Source organism: Vombatus ursinus, unplaced genomic scaffold, assembly GCF_900497805.2.
Source record: "Vombatus ursinus unplaced genomic scaffold, bare-nosed wombat genome assembly UNPS02014781.1, whole genome shotgun sequence".
NCBI classification, from domain to species: domain Eukaryota; kingdom Metazoa; phylum Chordata; class Mammalia; order Diprotodontia; family Vombatidae; genus Vombatus; species Vombatus ursinus.
This window is the reverse complement of record NW_020954559.1, coordinates 45,082,561-45,105,233: the sequence shown is the minus strand read 5'-3', so window position 1 is coordinate 45,105,233 and position 22,673 is coordinate 45,082,561.

The following is a 22,673-nucleotide window of genomic DNA, read 5'->3' as shown; positions in this document are numbered from 1 at the left end:
AAAGAACTATGGAAATGTCAATTTTGATGATGCTTATTATCGATGTCTTGGAGTAGAGGTAGACGAGTAGAAAGTTACATTTAAGCTTTAATGCAAGGGTTCTGAACCTGGGTGAATTACAAGAATTTGGCTTTTTAAAATATTTTGAAAATTGTATTTTAATATAATTGGTTTCCTTTGTAATTCTTTGTATTTTATGCTTTAAAACATTATTCAGAAAAGAGGTCCATAGTCTTCACCATACTGCCAAAGGAGCTCATGATACAAAAAAGGTGTCAAGCCCCTGTATTAGTGATAGTAAACACAGGTAGGGTGATGGAAGTCATAAATCAAGAGGTAGGGACAGGGAACTCTAGATGTGCTCTCTTCAATTATTTTAGACCCAAAGTCAGAGGTTGTATAGTGTAATGGTTAGAACATTGGATTTAGATGAAAGAAACATGAGTTCATCCCCTAGTTTACAATACTTACTAGCTTTATGTCCATATCCAACCTTTCTGAGCCTCACTTTCTTTATCTACAAAATGGACACAACAGCACTTACAACTCTTTTGTCATCAGATATGTTTGGGGAAAATGTTTCGCAAGTCTTAAAGGGATCTGTAAATGTGAGTAGCTTTCTTCCTCTCATGGCCCTAACCTTTGTATGGCCCTGATGTTGACTATTGCATTTAAATCCCTATTTCAGGTGAGGAGATAAGCACAGTTTAATCATAGTAAAGATTGCCGTGGGATTCAAGACAGAACCAAGGCTAAACTTGCTTAACTTGCGGCAAGTCTCGAGCAGCTCTGCTTCTAATATTTTTCCAACTGAAGCCCTTCACATAAAAGGAAAGAAAGGAAGGCAGAGCAGAAATGCCAGGCCATGAAACTATTATTGTTTGAAGATATCAGATTCTTTTATTCCTTGCAATGCAAAGAGACCAACGGCTTCCTCTGTGTTTGTGGGATGTGATACTTTGCTCACCACACTTGGAATGTATGCTTTGTTTTTCCAAAGAGTATGGACAGAAAAATGGCCTCAGGAAAGATGGGATCAGATGGCATTATCCCAGACCTTGTTAGTCATTCCCAGACATCTCTCAGGAGGTGTTGTTATAATATGATGGAATACAACACTAACTACAACACTGTTGATATTTGTCCCCATTGTCTCAGAGCTTGGTAGAGGCATGTGGCTATGGCCTGGTTTTTCTCCTCTGTGATCGTAACACAGAAGAAGCAAAGGAGTCTCTATATTTAGTTGGTTTTACTTGGACATCAAGACTTGGTGATTATTTTTTGGACACTTGAGTAGCTTCATCTTTTATTCCAGAATACTCTGAAAATTTATGTGAAAATATAATTTAAAATCAGATGGAGTTATAAGAGTCCTGATTTACAGGTCAAAAGACTTGGGTTCTAGAGCAAGCTCCCCTGCTAATTAGCTATGTGATCTTAGGTGTTTTAATCTTTTGGTCCTCAGTTTTTTTCCTCTGTAAAATGGATTAGGGATCCCTAGTTCTAATATTTTAAGATTCTGCTTTAAAATAATCAAAGTCTAAAACCATAAGGTAAATAGAGGAAGGCATGTGTTAGCTCAATGGTATGAATTGCCATCTGTCTTCATTACCCCAAATCAGGATTGAGAAGCACCATATCTTTGTAGCTAGATTATTGTACCGTAGGTTATGCAAATAAACACATCCCTCAGCATTTTAAATTCGTGGGAGGGTAGAGTTGTTGCTTAATGTTACCTGAGTACTTTCCAAATCTGTTTTCCTATCAATTATTATCCTTAGGAAAGAACTCCTCCAGATTTCAATTTAATCAGTTGAAATCGTTTGTGCAATTTTTTTAAAAGAGAAAGTTCAAATACTAAGAAGTATTACCACCCTACACACACATACACACACACACACACACACACACACACACACACATCCTTAACTGGCACTCTGGCCACCAGAATGGTCAAATGACCAGCACAAATGCCAAAATATCCTTGTCTCAGAGATTTCTCACTGCATAAATGGATTAACTACAAGGTAACTTGAAAATTCAGTTGACCACAATACCTTATTTCCTTCAACTATGTAACAAAATAGAGGGTTGTTAGGCAGGTAATCCCAGTTTATAAATGGGTTGTATTCCCAAAGTTGATTTGTAAGTAGGTTATTTGGAACTGGGAACACGTTTTCACATAGAACTCACAAATGCTAATTTAACCAATAATAAAAATTACACTTTTACATAGAACTTTGTAATTTACAAAGCTCTATAGAACCTAACGAACATTTGTGCCATAATTCAGCTCGCAGAACCACAAAATGTTGGAAGTGGTAAGGACTTGCCAGATGATCTCTTTTCATTCCCTCATTCTACAAATGAAGAAATAAAGGCCTAAAGAGCTATATATGCCTATATATATATATATATATATATATATATATATATATATGTATATATAGCCTGCTCAAGGCTATATAACTTGAAAATAACAGGGGTGAGATTGGAACTCTGGCCCTTTGACTCCTATTCCAGTGTTCTTTCCACTATGTCATGATTCCATGTGCAGAAGATCTGAATTTCAAACTAGTTTACTGGAAACACAATCAATCTCCTCACGCAATGGAGTAGCCCTATTAGTAAGAACAGAAAGTTTCATTGTTCTACCCCTCTCTAGCATCAAACCACAACAGTGAGATTAAGGCTTCTGAAGTTCCATCAGGGAAAGAAAGTGTTGGGGAAGATACTGGGCATCACCAACAGTGGAAGAGAGGGAATGGGAACCTTGGGCAACTCTATCAGGATCAGGGAATCAAGGGCATGGCAAGGATAGCCTTTTGCATGTAAGAAGAATCATAAGTCAAATATTTCTAAAGCAAGGACTGCCTAACATGAATTCCAACTTCCTTTTTCAGAATTTCTATAAAATCCAAGGGGCCCCCAGGATAATCTTAGTTGCGATGCCTAACTAATAAAATGGCTACCACCGTCTTTGATTACATACTCTACCCTCACAACCACCTTCAAGCACCCTCCTGTAATTACAAGGTAACCATCCTCAAAAAAAAAAGCAAAACAAATAAACAAATTTGAATCTTTTAGAAAATTTCAATTCAACTCAGCAAACTTTTATTAAGCATGACACTGTGCTAGTTGCTAGGGATGCAAATATGAAAAAAAAACCCACTGAGCTTGACTTCAAAGATTTTTTTAATCAAATGGAGGGGAGAGATGGCTTAATTTAGGAATGGTTTGGACAGAGTCCTATAAAAATATGAGAAGGGTCAAGTGTGGTGGCACACACCTGAAATCATAGCTACCTGAAGACTGAGGCTGGTGGATTTCTTGAGCCTGGGAGTTCTGAACTACAGTGGGCTATGCCAAACAGATGTTCATGTTAGTTTCGTATCACTATGGTAGGAGTATGTGTATGGGTTGGGGGGGGTGATAAAAGAGAAACCAGGTTGCTTAAGGAGGGGGTAAGGTGGCCCAATTTAGAAATGGAGCAGGGAGAGGAAAAAAAAAGGGCAGCTGAGGGAAGAAGAGGGGTGGAGAGGAGAGGATGGGGGGAGAGAGAGAGAGAGATACTCAGTTGGCAAGTGGCCTCAGAGAAGGCTTTATGGAGGAAGTATCACTTGAGCCTGGTCAACCATAAGCTTCCTTTGAAAAGTAAGCACTCAGCCAGCATGGTGCTTGCCCAGGATCCATAATACTGAGGAGACTGAAGCTGGTGAATACTTGAGTCCATGAGTTCTGAGCTTCAGTAGGGGTAAAATGGAGATGTCCACACTAAATCCAACACAAATGTGGTGAGCTCCGAGGAACAGAGAACCACCAGGCTTTCTTATGAGGTTAGAAAAATGAAGCAGGTCAAGCTTCTATGTTGATCAATACTGGGATCAGCCTATGAGTTTCTTCTGCACTTCCCACCTAGGAGAGTTAGAAAGACCTGGTGTCAAACAAACAAACAAAAAGTACCCATCATATGAAAGATTGCTCCAAATCTCTATGTCTCTGTCTCTCTATTTCTCTTACAAATACACACACACACACACACACACACACACACACTCACATTAGGGAAATTCAAATCAAAATAACTCTGAGGTTTTACTTGGCACTCTGCAAATTGGTAAAGATGACAATGAAAATAGCATTAGAGAAATTATAGGAAGATACTAGCACACTCTTGGTATAGTTTGGTCCAATCATTCTGAGAAGCAATATGGAATTATTCTAAGAAAATGACTAAAATGTCCATCCTCTTTGACTCAGAGAACCCACTGCTAGGCACATACCTTAAGGAGGTCAAAGATAGAAAGTAACCCAGGTACACGAAAATATTTGTAGTCACACTTTTAGTAGCAGCAAAAAAAAAAAATTGGGAACAAAGTAGATGCTTACTAAGCAGAGAATGGCTTCTCAATTTGTGGCATGTGAATATGATTGCATACAAAAATGGTGACTATAAAGAATACAGGGAGACATGGGAAAACATATGAAATGACGCAAAGTGATTTTTTTAAAAATAAATTATTTATTTATTTTTAACATTCTTTTCCTTTTAAAATAATCTCCTTCCTTTCCTCTCTCCCAACACTCACCCATCCACTGAGAAGGCAAGCAAATGATATCCATTATACATGTGAAATCTTGCAAATGGGGCAGCTAAGTGGCACAGTGCTTAAGTGCCAAGCTTGGAGTCAGAAAGACTCCTTTTTGTGAATCAAATCCAGCCTTAGATACTAAGTAGCTGTGTGACCCTGGGCAAGTCACTTAACCCTGTTTGCCTCAGTTTTCTTATCTGTAAAATGAGCTGGAGAAGGAATAGGCAAACCACTACAGTATCTTTGCCAAGAAAACCCCAAGAGGGGTCACGAAGAGTTGGACTCAACGGCAACAGTTACACAAAGCGTATTTCATATTAGTCATATATTTTTTAAAAAGCAAAAAAGTGAGAACATTATAGTTCATTTTGCACTCAGGATTCATCACTTCTCTCTGTGGAGGTGGACAGAATTTTTTCATCATGAGTCCTTTGGAATTGTCTTGGATCATTGTCTTGATCAGAGTAGCCAAGTCTTCCACAGTTGACCGTCGCTGCAACATTGCTGTCACTGTGATCTCCCAGTTCTTCTTACTTCACTTTGCATCAGTTCATACAAGTCTTGCCATTTTTTTTTCTGAAACCACTCCTTCTTATAGCATGGTAATATTCTATCACAATCATATGACACAACTGATTCAGCCATTTCCCAGTTGATAAACATCCCCTCAATTTCCATTTCTTTACCACCACAAAAAGAACTGCTATAAATATTTTAGTACCTATAGAACTCCTTTTTTTAAAAAAAATCTCTTTGGGGTGCAGTAGTAGTGGTATTGCTGGATCAAAGGGTATGCACAATTGTATAGCCCTTTGGGTATAGTTCCAAATTGTTCTTCAGAATATTTTAACCAATTCACAACTCTACTAACAGTGTATTAGTGTACCAATTTTCCCTCATGCCCTTCAGCATTTGTCATTTCTGATAGGTGTGAGGTGGTACTTCAGACTTGTTTTAATTTGCATTTTTTAATCAATCATGATTTACAGCATTTTAAACAAGACTATAGATAACTTTGATTTCTTCTGAAAATGGCCTGTTCATAACTTTTGACCATTTATCAATTAGGGAATGGTTATTATTTTCACAAACTTGACTCAGTTCCTGATGTATTTGAGAAATGAAGCCTTTATCAGAGAAACTTGCTGTAAAATTTTTTTATATTATTTCACTGTCGATGGTACTTTTAGAAAAATGTAGTTTCCCTGCTTATCGCTTTTAAGTAGTTCTCTTTTTGCTTTTGCTTTGTCTGAGATTGTGATTGCTATCCCTGCCTTTTTAACTACAGTTGAAGCATAATAGAGTCTGCTTCAGCCCTTAATTTAACTGTATGTGTGTGTGTGTGTGTGTGTGTGTGTGTGTTTCTGTTTCAAGTGTGCATCTGGTTTCTAATCCATTCTTCTGTATGCTTCCATTTTGTGAGTTAGCTCATCCCATTCACATTCATAGTTATGATTACTAATTGTGTATTTCCCTCCAAACCATTTTCTTCTGTTTATCCTTTTCTCTCTCTTTTTATCCTGTCCCTCCTCAAAAGTCTATTTTGCTTCTGACCACTGCCTCCCTTAATCCACCCTCTCTTTCACAGTGAACTTTCAAGCAAAACTAGAAAAAATATAAACAATAACTACAACAATGTCAGTAGAAAGAAAAACAACAAAAATTAAAACTAAATGCTGCATAATTATAAAGGTCATACTTCACCCCAAAAGAAAGATACGAGAGATATTCTTTTCTTTTCTTTTCTTTTCTTTTCTTTTCTTTCCTTTTCTTTCCCTCTCCCTCCCTGTCTTCCCTTTCCCCTCCTCTTTTTCTCTTTCCTTTCTTTGCAGATACAAGGGAATATGAATATAAAATGCTGCACATACATATTAGCCTTGATTGACATGTTGGTTAATTTTGTTAAACTTCTCTTTTTCCTCTTTCTTTTTTTATTTTTTGTCATAAGGGATTTTTTGAGTGGAGGGAGCTGGAGGGGATATATTAGGAAATGAAGTTAATGTAGGAAAAATGTAAATATAAGGTAAGTACCCTTTATGAATTTAAAATTCAATTCAACTGCATTTATTAAGTGTCTACTATATATACGGTATTGTAGATACAAAGAGGAAAAAGAAATAGTTCCTACCCTCAAGGAGCTTGTATTTTCCACTTAAGATACAATTCTATTTTTAAAGTTCATCTTACACAATAATTTGTAAGACTATGCTTATTCCAAAAAATAAGGTATGTTCATATAATAACTATAGAATTGATTTGGTAAACCTTATAAGGCCTTTATACATCCCAAGTGAAAGATCTGGTGTAAATGCCATTTTCCAGAAGTGTCAGAAGAGAAACTGACAGTGTAGCTTAGTGGATGAGAGATTCAGAAGGGATCTTAGAATGTGTGGAATCCAACCCCTTTGTTCTACAGTTGAAACTGAGACACAGAAAGATTAGATGACTTGCCCAAATTTACATACAATGGTATGCTGGCAAAGGTTAACATTGGCTCTCCAGGAAAAAATGTAAACACAATTTACTTTTTTTTTAAATTTGCATTATGAACATTTTCTCCATTGCTTTCTTAAATCTAGAAAATCAAGAAAACAATAAACCAAGCTTTCATTTGTAAGTGTTGGCTGATTTACAAGATGTGAGTGATCACACTGAAAATTTAATAACCTGCTCACAAGCAGGCTCAAGTACATCCTTGGACAGCTCTTAAATGTCAAGGGTAGGATTTGAACCCAAGCCCTCCTGAGTTCTTGTCCAGTGCCCTATCTACACCATACTGCCTTTTGATCATGCATATCTCTTTTGGGGAAAATTCATATTAATTTGATTGGGCCTGATTTCTTAGCATTTCCTGTACTGCTAGATCCTGCCATCCAAGTTGTATTTCAATAATAAAGAGGACTGAGTGCAGATGAAAATATTATAAAGTTTGTTGTATTGTTCCTATTGTAGGCAATATTGGATTAGTCTTCCATTAACTATGTGGAAACTTTGATGTCTAGAGTGTTTGTTTAAGAAAAATATATACAGCTCCCAAGGAGAGGCTATGGGAAATTCAATTTGCTTTCTTCTTTCTCCTTTCATTCATCCTTGTTTGCCATCACTTGTCATTCTCTCTTATCTGTCCCTCATAGCCTCCTAAACCATCACCTCCCTCTCTAAACCACACTCCCCACCCCCGCTTTCCATTTCTCTACTAAGCTAAAAACCTATGAAATACAGCCCTAGAAAAGAGATGTTAAATTTAGTGCTTCTTTGTTCTGTTTTGGTCATCACAACTGTGGAGGCAACTCTGCTTGTTTAAATCCTTTGATCTAAAATAAAACCAGGTCCCAATTAGGGCAAATAATGAATTACTCTGAAGTGGTCACATGCATTTGAATTCACACTATTAAACTTATAATTATGTAAAATATGGCAATTAGTTCCAGCTCAGAGGAAGTATGCTGTACAAATTAAAATAATGCAACTTCAGGGGATTCGTGATTCCAACTGAGTTGGAACTATGTATACAAGTTCTTCGAGGACAGGGTCTGTTTTTAATTTTGCTTTTGCATTCACAGTGCCTAGCACAGTGCTTTGCACCCGTAATAGGAATTTAAGAAATGACTTTTGAATCAAATTGAATCTGCTATATTGCTAAATATTGTTGTTTGGCCAATACTAGACTAAACAAAAAGCAGGCCACCGGGTTACCAAATAGCAAACGATTAGAGCAAAGCAAATTGGTATTTTAACATAGCAAAAATATCTCATAGTAAATATACTTTGATCTGATCATTTTGGTGTGATCAGGGTGTAGCATCTTAATATTATATACTGATATGGGCTTGCTTCTCCAGTTTTTAAGACCGCTAGGGAAAATGCACATGGGACAACCCTTCCAAATATATCATAATCAAAATGTAAATGCCTTCACCTATTATCTGCCTTTCCAACACTATTGTGCCTCCTCTAACATTCAAAGGCATTTGTCTTTTAAATTACAGAGTTTTTTTTTCACTTGCCATTATTTTTTCCTCTCATCCCATAGTGAAGTCATGGTCTTAGAGTTGTAACTCTGAATCACTCACTCCGGTTCCCATCTCAGCAGACCATGATGTCAGAATCATGGGGTCATGGTTTTTATTTGACAGATATAGGAAGTTAGACAGATTTACAATTCAAGACGCTTGTATCCCTGTTGTTTAACAAAGCTTGGGTTCTGTACATGCACTGAAAAAATATAGAGATGACACAGTAGGTAGATCTATGGTAATTTAATCTCATAATATAACTTAGAGTTAGGCAAGATAATTGGGTAGCTCTACTACATAATCTTTGAGATTCCATCTAATTCAAAATCTTATGTTTCTAAGAACTGTGTATTAACTGCCTAGCATATGTCTAGCACTGTCCTAGATACTGTGGAGGATACAAAAAAGAGAAGGATGTTATCTCTGTTTTTAAGGAATTTACAGCCTAGCTGTAGAGATTTAAAAAATAAAACATGCATATGTCAAATAATTACAGAATAAACAAAAAAAAAGCAATTCAACACTAAACCATTAGGAAAAGACAGAAAGTGCTATACAAATTCAGAAAAGGGGAAAGCTATTGAGATGATGAAGAGATGGTTCATTGAGATGATACTTGATTGAAGAAAATTTGTAACTGGATTGGTAATGGGTTTATGGAAAAGCGAAAATGAATAAGAGAGAAGGGTATTGGGGCACTAAGCCTTAGCAAAGGTGAGAATAACAATGATATATGCAAGAAACAATCAAAAGACTGGCTTATCTAGAATAAAGGATTTGTGTTCAGAAACAGTAAGAAATAAAGTTGGTTTGGTAAAGTGAGTTGGTTAATGCAAAGTCTTAAATGCAAGGCTGAGGAATTTAATCTTGATTTGATAAGTATTAGGAAACCATTGTAGGCTCTTCAGCAGAGATGTGACATGATGCCAGCAATACCTTAGGAAGATGAGCCTTAATGGTTTGTCAGAGGTATACAAGACTACAACCACTTGGAGACTTCCAACCTCTTACTCCAGTGACAATGACAACTGGTGCTCAAAACAAAGCAAGCATAAGAAAAGTCCACTCATGCAAGACACACAAGAACTTGACTGAGCTAGAGGAAAAGCACTGATGAGAAAAGGAGAAGCAGCTGTAGTTACCGATTCCCCTTGCTCACCCTTCCTTGCACTTGAAGAAAGCCAAGAAAGACAAGTGGTAAGCAAGCCCTAATGCTGGTGATCTAATCTGAAAGCCAATCCCTACAAAGCAAGTTATTCCTTTTTTTTTTTAAATTTTATAGATGCTCTTTTTTTATTTCACTGTCACTTAATACTGACTGAAATAGCTAGAATTTACATTGCATTTTAAGGTTTGCAAAGTGCTTTACAAATATTATCTCATTTATTATTTAGGGGGCAGAGCCAAGATGGTGGAGTAAAAGCAGTGACTTCCTTGAGCTCTCGCCCAAACCCCTCCAAATACCTATGAAAAATTACTCTAAATAAATCTAGAGCAGCAGAACCCACAAAAAGACAAAGGGAAACAGATTTCCAGCCCAAGGCAACCTGGATACTTGATGGAAAAGGAAATCATGAAAAAAGGTGAGAAATAAGATGCCCTAGCAATACCAGACATAAAACTTTACTACAAAGTAATAATCACCAAAAAGTGTCTGTTATTGGTTTAAAAAATAGAGATGTTTATCAGTGAAACTAATTAGGTAAACAAGGACAAAGATTAACATGTTGTATTCTGTGAACTCAAAGACTACAAATACTAGCACAAGGACTAACTATTTGACAAAAGATGATGGTAAAATTGGAATGCCGTCTGGAGGAAATTAGGCTCAGACCAACACCTGAAATCCTATGTCACAATAAAATCCAAATGGAACATCACTACCTGTGTGGCCCCAGAAACAACATTTAACCACCTTGGTCCTCAAGTCCCAAAGGTTGAACGAAGTGGAATCTAAGGTCCCAGAGACCCAGACAGTATTAAATCTATGCCTCTATCATATTTATGACCATTGTAAAAGAAGAACACACCTGCAAAAGAGGTAAGAACTATGACCAACTCAATGACCAACCACCATCCTAGAAAACTGCTGATGCTTTTAATACTCCCCACTTCTTGCCAGACAGGTGATGATGGATTAAAAGTCCAAAATGAGACTTTTCAGATATAGCCTATGTATGAATTTGTTTTGCTTGACTGCTCTTATTTGTCAAAAGAAAGGTTTTTATTTATTTTTGGAGAGAGGGAGATGACTGGGGGGTGGGGCAGAATAGAACAGAGAGGGAGATAGTAACGATAGTAACATAAAAAATTAAAAAGAAAGTAACATCAATAAAACTTTTTAAAATACACAGAATGTGTCTTCTCCCACAACATGACTAATATGGAAATATGTTTTGCATGACTGTACTTGTATAACACACATCAAATTGTTTACTGTGTTAGGGAAGGGTGAGGGGAGGAAAGAGGAAGAGAATTGGAACTCAAAATTTAAAAAACAAATGTTAAAATTATTTTTACATGTAATTGGGGAAAAATAAAATATTCTTATCAAAAATAAAATAAAGTACACAGAACAAAGCAGAAAGAGGTTTAGAAGGGGACTCGGAAAGCACAGCAGTGTGGTAAATATATTAAATTTAACACATACTTTATAAAAGTGCCATGTAATAGAAAGTCACAGTGTTACATACAGTCCTCTTTTTTGGTCTTTTTTTGTATATGGACATGTTTATGTTTGTTTATATTTGTTAATGTAAATATTTTAAAAATCTAAATGAACCTTAAAAAAAAAGACAAGAAAGGAAGAAAAATTCACAGATGTATCACTAGTAGAGCTAACCAAAAATAAAAGTTTTAAAGATTTTAGACCTGTCCAAATAAGGGAAAAGATTTAGACAGAGAGATGCTAGTAAATGTTTAACAACAGGCTTTCAAATATATATATATGTGGAAATATATATATATATATAACAGATACATATATAGCAGATTTAAGTTTAATTTGAATTATTATCATTTCCTCCATTACTTATTAAGTCTAGGCAATCATTAAAACAAAAAAAAATCAAGCTGTCATTTGTAGTGTCTGCCAATTTCTGAGTCACAAATGCTCACACTGAAAATTTAACAATTAGCTCTTGAGGGCCCCTTTGGGCTAGCACTAATACATCCCTGGACTTATATATCAATACAAATCATAGTTGCATACAAATCATTTTACACCTGAATTTTCTGGATAAATAGAATCATGGGGAGACCCACGCAGGCTGTGGAGATCCTGAGAAGTTCCTTTCAGCTCCTATTTTATGGTGCACTCCAGCTTTCAATTTAATTATTGAAGGTAAATGGTACTGCAGCAAATAGTCTTGACACTAACCAGAATTCTGAAATGAGAGATTATATCCAATTTTCAGGACTTCTAGGAAAGGTGCCACTAAGGGGATGCTATTACTATGTGCACCAGATCTGCAGAACATTACCCTGGCCTCACAGGCATTTCCATTATTCAGAATCCCTACAATTTGACCATTTTCATTTATTTGAAAATTGACAAGACTTTGGTGTTTATGGTGAACAAAGGTAGCAATTAGGATAAAATATTATTATATAATTACGCTTCAATTAGGAAAGTGATGAAGGGGGAAAATCTCTCAATTACCCTATTGCATTTCAACATAATCCCATAAAGACAGAATGGGTTATGGGGTGGTGAGGTAGGGGTGGGGTAGAATCATTATCCATTCAGACAAAACTGTCTCTTTTTGATAACAGTAGCTGGAAGAATTATGAAGGTTTTCATTGCCAGTTCTTGGTAGGCTCAACTCTGGTGGGCTACAGCTATGTGACTTCAATATTACCCTGTAGGTTAGGTACTCAAAAAAAAAAAACTAAGGGTAGAAGCTAATCAGACATTTGTAATGTTGCTAAAAAGCTCCCCCAGGAGTCCTTTCTGGCAGTACTTAGTGTCGATTCTGTATTCCAGCAGCCTCTGAAAGAATTAAGTCAGTTCACTGTCTGGAATATAAACAGTTAGATGTGGTTCTATATTTATTGATGTGCATGATATGATTTATTTATAATCATACTTGCAGCATGATTGGATGGCTGTTCAAGAAAAAGTTAATGGAAAACACTCTGATGAAAATTTTTCAGGGAAAAAAAACCTAAAACTCCCAGAGAAGTGAGTAGCAAAAACTTAGTATGTGGCATTCTGCCTGAAAGCCTACAGGCACATTTAAGGTGCATTTTGAATGTATGCCAGCTTAACCACAGTGGCATTTAGATCCAAAAATTCAAAGCCAATGTTACATAAAAAGGCAGATTTTCATACATTAAAAAAATCAATTATTTTAAAATATGAATGTGCTAAAGCTGATAAACTGTTGGTCCTGAAAATAGTTTTCAATTTTTAATCTTATTCTCTTGCATATACCAGACTTCGTACATGAAGATGCCAATACTGACCTCCTTTGTTCAGTCATAACCAACTCTTCATGACCCCATTTAGGCAGAGATTCCAAAGTGGTTTGCCATTTCCTTCACCAGTTCATTTTACAGATGAAGTAACTGAGGCAAACAGGATTAAGTGACTTGCCCAAGGTCACACAGCTTAGTAAGTGTCTGAGGCCTGATTTGAACTCATGAGCACAAGGCTTTCTGATTCCAAGCCCAGGGCTCTTATCTACTTTGCCACCTAGCTGCCACTATACCGACCTCCAACAGGAGCGTTTGCTGTGAGTTGTTTTTCCAGTAGGGGTGATAGGTTTCCACTGATCCATCCATACCTTCTTGTTTGGTACATACCAAGACTCATGGACTACATCTGACAGATGACTGGAGTTTAGAGGTTGCTAAATTTGCCATGGAATAGAGAAAGGCAAACTAGCTTCCACAACTATTGATCCCATGACCTTGGTTTCAGAACAACTATATTGTGACCCATTGCTCCAGACAATTTGTAATGACACTGTGATTTATTGGGGTGGGGGGCGGGGTAGTGTATTGAGATAATCTGAGCTTCTTTGTTTCCTTCTACAAATTTTGCTGATTGATGGTTGTTGGAACTAGATTTCGAGGCTCAACAACTTAGTAACCTCATTGTTGATATAAAGGATAACTGTGCAAAGGAGAAAAAGGAGAAGAAGAAAGTATGGATTTGTGTGTATATATGCACATTTATATAATGCATGTTTATACACATACATAAACACATATTATATGTTTTATATATGTATGCTAAAAGTGCTATGGTGCAATGTAATAATTTGCATCTTTCGTTTACATTTTGCAGAACAAATGACTTCAATATAGCACCTAGGGCACCCTCAATTTACTCATGGATAGCCCTAGAGAAGCTATCCCAAATTCAAAGTATTCTGTGGGTTAGCATCTGCTCAAAACTAAAGCTCACAGGCGTCTTGCAAAGCACTTAGACTGTGTTTGCTTTTGTTAGTCAACCAAAGGAAACAATTATGTGAAAGCAAAGACATTTAATAACATAATATAATAAGAATCATAAGATTAAAGACCTAGAACTGGAATCCCTCTACCTGTATTTCCTAGATGAGGAAACTGAGACACAGAGGTTAAATGACTTACCCATGAGCACACAGCTGGTAAACATCTGAGACTGGATTTGAAACTAAGTCATTGAGTTCCCAAATCTAGTTCCTCATCCAATAGTCCATACTACCTCTTTGTATAAAAGTAGCAATAGAGCGTTTCCCCCATAAACCTAGGATACTGTCTCCCACAAATATACACATCACCAGTGAGAAAAGTGGTTAAACTGAAGTGAGAGGTAGAGAGAGGCACACATGTATGAAAGGCTACAAGTTGGTAACATGTAGCCAGGGTGTACGGGGTGGAAGCAAATTGTGCTTCCAATGCAACAGGGTCTTACACAGTAGTCTCTGTCAGGTGTGTATGGTGTGAGATCTCTATCAGAAGTTACTCTCTGCTGTTCCAGTGTGACTGATTCTTTATCGCTGTGACTATTATAAGTCATTGCCAGGCTCTGTCAGTCACAGTGGCTGTCCGTCTTTTTCCTCTTCTTCTAGCTTCTGGCATCAACCAGAGTCCTCAACTCGGGTGTGACATTATTCCAATAAGAGGAAAAGTAGGCTCTGCCATCTGTCTTTTAGCTTAATGCCCCAAAACTTAAGCTTTATGCCTTTTTAAAATATTTTATATTTTATTAATTAATTTTGAGCTTTTATATCTTACTTTTTATTAACAAATTAATTAATTTTGAGTTTTCAATATTCATTTCCACAAGATTTTGAGTTCCAAATTTTCTCCCCATCTCTCCCCTCCTTCCACCCCAAGATGGCATGCATTCCCCTTCCACCAATCTATCCTCCCCTCTATCACCCCCTCCCCCCTCTTCTCTTATTCCCTTCCCCTTCTATTTTTCTGTAAGGCAAAATAGATTTCTACACCCCTTTGCCTATATATCTTATTTCCCAGTTGCATGTAAAAACAATTTTTAACATTCGTTTTTAAAACTTTGGGTTCCAAATTCTCTCCCTTCCTCCCTCCCCACTCACCCTCATTGTGAAGGCAAGCAATTCAGTAGTGTAGTCATGCAAAACACTTCCATAGTAGTCATGTTGTGAAAGACTAACTATATTTCTCTTCATCCTATCCCACTCCTGTTTTTTCTATTCTGTCCTTTGACCCTGTCCCTCCTCAAAAGTGTTTGCTTCTGATTACCCTCTCCCCCAATCTGCCCTCCCCTCTATCATCCCTTCCTCTCTTATCCCTTTCCCTCTTATTTTCTGGTAGGGTAAGATAGATTTCCATATGCAATTGAGTGTGTATGTTATTTCCTTCTTAAGCCAAATCTGATGAGAGTAAGACTCACTTATTCCCTCTCACCAACTCACTCTTCCCCTCCTCTGTGAAAGCTTTTTCTTGCCTCTTTTATGTGAGATAATTTACCCCATTCTATCTCTCCCTTTCTCCTTCTCCCAGTACAATCCTCTTTCACCCCTTGATTTATTTTTTAGATATCATCCCTTCATATTCAACTTACCCTGTGCCTTCTATATATATGTAATCCCTCCAACTACCCTAATACTGAGAAAGGTCTCATGAGTTACAAATATCACCTTGCCATGTAGGAATGTAAACAATTCAACTTTAATAAGTCCCTTATGATTTCTCTTTCCTGTTTACTTTTTCATGCTTCTCTTGAGTCTTATATTTGAAAGTCAAATTTTCTATTCAGCTCTGGTCTTTTCATCAAAAATGCTTGACAGTCCTCTATTTCATTAAATTTCTATTTTTTCCCCTGAATGATTACACTCAGTTTTGCTGGGTAGGTCATTCTTGGTTTTAATCCTAGTTCCTTTGACCTCTGGAATATCATATTCCAAGCCCTCCAATCCCTTAATGTGGAAGCTGCTAAATCTTGTGTTATCCTGATTGTGTTTCCACAATACTTGAATTGTTTCTTTCTGGCTACTTGCAATATTATTCTCCTTGACCTGGGAACTCTGGAATTTGGCTATAATATTTCTAGGAGTTTTCCTTTGGTGATCTGTTTCAGGAGGTGATTGGTGGATTCTTTCAATTTCTCTTTTACCCTGTGGTTCTAGAATATCAGGGCAGTTTTCCTTGATAATTTCTTGAAAGATGATGTCTAGGCTCTTTCTTTGATCATGGTTTTCTGGTAGTCCAAGAATTTTGAAATGATCTGTCCTGGACCTGTTTTGCAGGTCAGTTGTTTTTCTAATGTGACATTTCACATTGTCTTCTATTTTTTCATTCTTTCGGTTTTGTTTTATAATTTCTTGATTTCTTATAGAGTCATTAGCTTCCATTTGCTCCATTCTAATTTTTAAGGAATTATTTTCTTCAGTGAGCTTTTGGACCTTCTTTTCCATTTGGCCAATTCTGCTTTTTAAAGCATTCTTCTCTTCATTGGCTTTTTGGATCTCTTTTGTCACTTGAGTTAGTCTATTTTTTGGGTCTCCTTTAGCAAGCTGTTGACTTATTTTTCATGATTTTCTTGCATCACTCTTGTTTCTCTTCCTGATTTTTCTCTACTTCTCTTACTCGCTTTTCAAATTCTTTTTTGAGTTCTTCCATGACCTGAGACCAATTCATATTTTTCTTGGAGGCTTTGGATGTAGGAGCTTTGACTTTGTTGTCTTCTTCTGGTTGTATGTTTTGATCTTCTTTATCACGAAAGTAAGATTCTATAGTCTGAGTTTTTTTCTGCTGTTTGCTCATGTTCCCAGACAATTACTTGACTTTTTAACTCTTTGTTAAGGTAGAGCTCTCCTTCCAGTGTGGAGGGTGCACTTTCCCAAGCTTGAGGGGTTTTGTGCAGCTGTTTTCAGAGATACTTCTAGGAACCTGTAAATATTCAGTTCTTCCAAGGTGGTATGATCAAAGGACAAGTGTTTACTCCTTTCCTGGCCTGTGCTCTGGTCTGTGAGTGACTATAAACACTGTTTTCTCCCTTGGAACTATGAGAAGGATTCCTTCTCCACCGCTGCCACAAGCTCCACTATTCCAGTGCTCCTCTTTGCCCCAGGACCGCCACCCAGGACTGCAAACCAGATCCAAGCACAGGCAAAGCAAGAGAATCCTGCCTCAGCACCAACAAAGAAATCCCTGCAATCCCCCTCTGATCAGTCACTTGATTCCCCTTCCATCTGTGGGCTGAGAGCTCTGGAAGCAGCCACCACCCCAGGCCTGCACTGGGACTGGGGCTGGGACTGAGCTTCTCTCTCACCGTGGTCAAACAACTTCCTACTGACCTTCTAATGTCTTCAAATGTCTTTGGCATTTGTGGGTTGAGAATTCTTGAAATCACAACAACTGCTAGTGATTCAGTGCCCTGAGGCCTGCTCCAGGTTCACTGGGGCCCCCATCTTTGCCTGTGCAGCCCATGCTGAACCGTGCTCCTCTCCTTGCCTGGTACAACAGACCTTTCCTATCAATCATCCAGGTTATCTTGGGCTGGAAATTTGCTTCCCTCTGTTTTTTGTGGGTTCTGTTGCTCTAGAATTTGTTTAGAGTAATTTTTTACAGGTATTTGGAGGGGTTTGGTGGAGAGCTCAAGCAAGTCACTGCTTTTACTCCATCTTGCCTCCACTCCCCTATGCCTCTTTATAAAAGGCAGAATCTTCACACACCCTGTCATTAAACAAGGGAAAAATTATTAGTGGTTTTTCTCTCCTCTAAGGAGAGTTTGTCAGTTCTTTAAGTCTTGGCTGCAACAAGTAGAAAGGAAAAACCTCATGAAAGCAGCCAAGCTTAGAACAAAGAACAGTCAGCCAGACATATAGTGCCCAATAACTTTGTCAATTTGTTTTTCTACTGCCTGTTCACCAAAGCCAATATTTCTGTCTGAAGTCTTTGCCTGACTTAGGGTCAGAAAGTGCTTGCTCAATGTCTGATTGCTAAACTGGACTCTTTCAGCATCAACTGAGAGCCAGATTTCTTAATCTTTTTGTGTCATGAACCCATTTAGCAGTCTGGGGCCTCTTTTAGAAATAATGTTCCTATAAACATTTTAAAATGCACAGGATTGTAAAAGAAATCAATTATACTAAAATTGGATTATCAAAATATTTTAAGAAACAAGTGTTTGGATCCCAGGTCAAAAAATTGACAAGGGCTTTCCAAGTCTCCCACTTCTCAGTTTTTTCAACCCCAATTTTATTTTGGTTTCCTGCAAACAAACTGAAAGGCAAGAATCAAGAGAAGAAAACATTTCCAAGGTAGGGTTCCTTAAAGGAAAGTTCTTTCCCATAATGCTTTGCCTCAAATTCCTGCCTTTACCTTTAAACTTTTCTTAGCCTTGAGTACCACCCTAAACACAATTGTATGGCTAGGTCCCAATTAATGCAAATAATGAAGTCTGTGGCATTATGCTAATCCACACTATATAACACTTTATGATTGGTAAAGTATTTTATGTGATAATAATAATAATAATAATAACTAATAATAAAACAACTGACATTTATGTAGCACTTTAGAGTTTGCAAAAGGCTTCACATTATCCTGCTTGATCCTCACAAGCTGTTGAGGGTAAGTACCACAAGTAGTATTCCCATTTTCCACATGAGAAACCTGAGGTTCAGCTATTCTCAAATGGCTACTTTTTAAAATTTTATTTATTTTCAGTTTTCAGCATTCACTTCCATAAGATTTGGAGTTCCAAATTTTCTCCCCATCTCTCCCCTCCCCCCACTCCAAGATGGCATGCAATTTTATATAGGCTCTACATATACATTCATATTGAACCTATTTTCACATTAGTCATGTTGTAAAGAAGAATTAGAACCAATGGGAGAAACCATGAGAAAGAAGAAATAAACAAAAAGAATAAAAAGAGAGAGAGGTCAAATAATATGCTTTGATCTGCATTCAGACTCCACAGTTCTTTTTCTGGATATATACTCATTTTCCATCATGAGTCCTTCGAAGTTGTCTTCAATCCTTGCATTGTTAAGAGATAAGTCTATCAAAGTTAGTCATTGCATATTGTGGCTATTACTGTGTACAATTTCTCCTGGTTCTGCTCACTTCATTCAGCATCAGTTCATTCAAGTCTTTCCAGGTTTTTCTGATGTCGGCCTGCTCATCATTTCCTACAGCACAGTAGTATTCCATTACATTCATACACCACAACTTGTTCAGTCATTCCACAAATGATGGGCATCCCCTTAATTTCCAATTCTTTGCCACCACAAAAAGAGCTGCCATAAATATTTTTATACATGTGGGTCCTTTTCCCATTTGTGTGACCTCCTTGGGATACAGACTTAGAAGTGGTATTGCTGGGTCAAAGGGTATGCATATATTGCTCTCCAAAATGCTCTTCAGTTCACAACTCCACCAACTATGCATTAGTGTTCCAATTTTCCCACATCTTCTCCAGCATTTATAATTTTCCTGTTTTGTCATGTTAGCCAATCTGATAGGTGTGGTGTGGTACCTCAGAGCTGTTTTGATTTGCATTTCTCTAATTAATAGTGATTTAGAGCATTTTTTTTATATGACTATAGATAGTTTTAATTTCTTCATCTGAAAACTGCCTGTTCATATCCTTTGACCATCTATCAATTGGGGAATGACTTGTATTCCTAAAAATTTGACTCAGCTCTCTATATATTTTAGAAATGAAGCCTTACAATCAGAGACACTGGTTGTAAAAATTCTTTCCCAGTTTTCTGCATCCCTTCTAATCTTGGTTGCATTGGCTTTGTTTATGCAAAAACTTTTCAATTTATTGTAAGCAAAGGCACAATGTAATCAAAATTATTCATCAAATGTCTACTATTAAAGGTGGCATCTGAACCACAGTCTTCCTGATTTCCAGTGAAGAGCCAGTGCTCTTTCCACTATACTATATCATCTGTATCTACCTAAAAGATAGATGATAAGGGCCTATCTTCAAAGGACAGGAAGTCATACAAGAGATTGAAAAGGAATAGTCAGCCAATGAGAAGGAGAAACTAGAAAAAGCAGGGTCTTCCCAGGAGCCAAAGGATGTTAGAGTATCTAGGAAGAGGGTGAGGTCAATGATATTGAAACTGGAAAAAGAATAAGGCTATTGGATTTAATACTTAAGAGATCCTCTGAACCTTGGAGAGATCAGTGTCAGGAAAAAAGATGGGGTCGAGAAGTGAGTAGGGGGTAAGGAAATGGATTTGGCAAATGTAGCTGGCTCTATCAGGAAAAGGCAATGAAAAGGAAGTGAAATAAAAGAAAATAGCTTCAAGGGATTACAATTACAAGGTTCTGTCAAAGTTTTTTATTTGTTTGTTTTTGTTTTTAAAAAGGGAGAGACTTAGGTATGTTTGTAGGCAGCAGAGAAGGAACCAGTAGATAGGTAGACATTGAGGATGGGGGCGAGAGAAGAGGACGAGGAGACACACTGAAAGAGACAGAGAATGATGTATGGGGTAAGAATATGATAGTCTCTCCAATGTCTTGAGACCCATTCCAAGTTGGATAGTAGTTTTTTAAGTTAAAACTAAATTTTGTGGAAACTGCTCTTCAATGCATACTGTTAGCTGAAAGCAAAGGCACAAGTCATTTTTCCAAGGTCTATTATCTGACATTAATAAATCAAAACAAAACAAAATAAAACCTTAATTCAGGTGAGGATGGCTCAGTATTAAAAATACCATTCAGAGTCTTCAAGAGCATAATGACAAGAATAATAGCAATAATGCTTCTAACTTGTGAATCCTGAATTTATTGTGATGTTAGCAACAATTTGTACTATTCCTAATCTCTTTCTAGCCTGCCCTTCTTATCAACAACAGGGATATGGAGTATATTTTGGTTTTTACAAGACAGATCTTCATGGCACTGCTAAATGGACTGTGTAAATATTAGAATAATGGAACTGCCATTGATTTATCAAGTCATGTTGGCCTGGTTCCACCAAATTAAAGCTTATGTATTTCTATCAGGTGGCATGCCACTTACTAATTTTTCTTTTTAATGTCAATTTATTTTAATAACATCCTTGCCTAGATGATGAAAAACTTTGATTTGTAGCAATATTTTATGAATCCTGAAAATAAATATAAAATATCTATAAACCTAGTCACAATTTAAAAAACAAATATTCATTCTCCTTCAAGAGGTCCACAGATAACAAAATCAATCTTGAAAGCATTCTCGACTACTCACCTGGTTCTAATCATTAATTATTCAGTCTTGACACAGCACATTAGACTAAGGATGGGAGCTAGACTTGCGATTTCATTGATAGGAGAAACTCTCAGGTGAGGAAATACCCTCTACTAATGAGGGTAGCATGTTCTCTGCAATCTATAGTCTTACACAATCTTAAACTGAGAGTTCAAGTGACTTGCCCAGGGTCATTCTGCTTTGAGACCTGCTCTCTATCCACTATTCCACATTGCCTCTCTGAAGTAGCACATTAAGGGTACCAAACTATTTCTTTCTCATTACTGCATCTCTGATATAAAAGACATTAGGTTTTAACCTCATTCATTTTAACAAGTTTAAACAACTTGCTAAAGTTAAGATAAAATGGAAGAATTGATAGCTTTATCTACCAGACATGCTTTTATCTGCCCTTTTATCCATTATTTCATTAATACTTTTTAGAACATGCCCAGCTCTATCCTCAAACAGACTTCTCAGAACTTGCCCATAGCAATACATGAACATCTAGATAATACTAAATAGTTATTACAGAACAGGACTGAGAATTTAGAAACCATGAAAACTATTGGCTCAGAACCATACTGCTTCCAAATGTCTCTGGGAATATGAAAAAAGGATGATTCTGTGGGCTTACTGTAAATCCTCTCTAGAGACATTTATCACTATGGTTACCTTGCTATATACCACTAGGTTATCTAGTCTAGTGGACTAACAGTTCCCACATTAGAACTTGAGAGAAGTAAGAGAAATATATTTTCACTAAAGACATGTTCTTTGTCCTATCATTTCTTTGATTCTTTGATAAATCTGTGACCACATCCATGAGAATATTCCCTTTAATCACTTATCCTTGCCTACCATCCTGAGCAACTCTTATCTATGTTCTTCCATAAATCTGCCATAGATGGTCCACTCAATGGGCTGGGAGCCTTCCTCAAGATCTGTTGACATTGAACAGATACTAATAAAGTGCATAGGTTGTCCATCAGTTATCCCTCCCTCTTACTACATGATTGGCCCATCTTTTGTTCCTAGTTTTCATTTTTATGATAATATCATATATATAATTTTTCTTGCATAATTCCTATCATGTAGCACAGAGGTATTAAGCACCCTGTAATTTGCATCCCCCACCCTCCACCCCCAACACTCCTGAGTGTGATCCAACCAAATTAAAAAGGAATTGGGATGTAGTTAATAATTTTTAAAAAATACATTAAAACTTATTTAATGTTAATATGTGCTCTTCCAAGTCAGTATGCAGCCCTAGTGGTCCCTTATTTCTATTCGAGTTTGACACTACTGGTCTAGTATATTGTAGCTTGCTTATGCCCTCTGTGTTCCTCTGGCTCACTGTCTCCATTACCCTTGGGATGATCCTCAACTT